Source organism: Pteropus vampyrus, unplaced genomic scaffold (assembly GCF_000151845.1).
Source record: "Pteropus vampyrus isolate Shadow unplaced genomic scaffold, Pvam_2.0 Scaffold214, whole genome shotgun sequence".
NCBI classification, from domain to species: domain Eukaryota; kingdom Metazoa; phylum Chordata; class Mammalia; order Chiroptera; family Pteropodidae; genus Pteropus; species Pteropus vampyrus.
In genome coordinates this window covers 152,964-154,534 of record NW_011888995.1, presented here as the reverse complement: position 1 = coordinate 154,534, position 1,571 = coordinate 152,964, and positions in this window count along the sequence as shown.

Sequence of the window (1,571 nt, the reverse complement as noted above, 5' to 3'; positions counted from 1 at the left end):
CCTGCACACTGAAGACCCCAATGACCTTCAACTCACCTGAGCCTCATCATACCATCATGATAATATGATGCACATGCCCGGAAGTTCATTAATATCATAATAACAGACTGAATTCTGGGAACGAACATGCGCAGAAAGCAAAATGATGAATCACTGCGTCCTGTCAATCTCAGTTGTCAATCAAGGGAGCCCACTCCTCTCAGAAAAGTCGCTGCCCACAGCAGAAAGGGATAAAAACCCCGAAGGCTCCGTCCCCAGGCCTTGGGGCCACGCCTCTCGTGCTCGGCGCTTCCACGTCTGGGAGTGGACTTTCCCTTCTAGCAAAGCTTTTCTTTTCTCCTGTGTTTCACTGTCTTGCTCAATGATTTGTTCAAGACATCGAGAACCTGGACAACGCGCCGGGAGAGGACCCCGCTCTCCAGTAACAGTAGCGCTGCCTAATTAAATCTCTTTGCTACCCCAAAATGTCCAGCTCAGGTCAATATTAAGAGCTGAGAAGAACGAGTAAAAAATACCTTTAAAATAATACCATGTACCGTTCTGTTACTGCCTATAATCTCCTGTCTGCTTGGACCTTTAAATGGGCAACTGTTTCATTTAAATAACAGCCACCGATATTTGGATCGAGCATACAGCTGCCCCCCAACAGCCACTGGTGTCTCCTACCAGGCTCTGGGCATCGACTATGAGCACGAACCGCCCTCCCGCCCTCACCGAGAAAGATGCGGGAGGGAGGGAGGTTCCCTTAAGCTAACGAGACCCCGCCCACCGACCCCACAGCCTGACTTCCGGGATTGGTTCTGGTCCGGTCTCCAGTTCAACAGAACAGAACCCTGTCATGTGGGAAAGTAGCTAGAAGCAGTGGTCCACTGTCAGCCACAGAACAGCAAGGTTCATGGATCAGGCTAAGCTGTTCGAGCCACGAAGTTTATTAAATCCATCTGCAGCCTGTGGCGAAGAGCAAGGGGCAGGCGACGTGACAGCTTAACGCTTCCCGTGGGTGCAGGTGGGCGGAAGAACCACAGACCCGGATCCTGGGCCGCAAGGTGTTCATGTGTCCCGCCCACTCTTGGCATCTCCACCAATGCATGACGATGACAAGTACCAGGATTGGGGTTTGAGCAAGGGGACAGGACATGGATGGTGCCTGGGGCTACCACGTGCTTGGTCCGTACTGGGGATACTTAGAGCTGGCACTGCTGGCCCAGGTATAGCTCACGGTGACCCACAGAGCAGCCCTGCTGTTAGTCTGTTTGGGGGCTGGGGCCATGACGGAGGTCACCGATGGGTGCCTGGTTTAGGAGCGACAGAGCTGTCTGCCTCGACTTGCACCGGTGGCTTGCAGTGTGTGGCCTCTCTGTCACCTCCCAGCCACAGCACTTCTGCTTGTTCCATTCTTTCGACCATGTAGTACGTCCCGCAGATTACTGTCCCCTCCATCCCACGAGCTCCGAGTTTTCTTACGCCTGGCACCCTTGACACATCTTCAGTTTCACATACCCCATTTGTTCTCACCATCAAGAGCAGAATGGACACTTGCGCGTTAGTAATTTACATAGATTAGGGCTTTT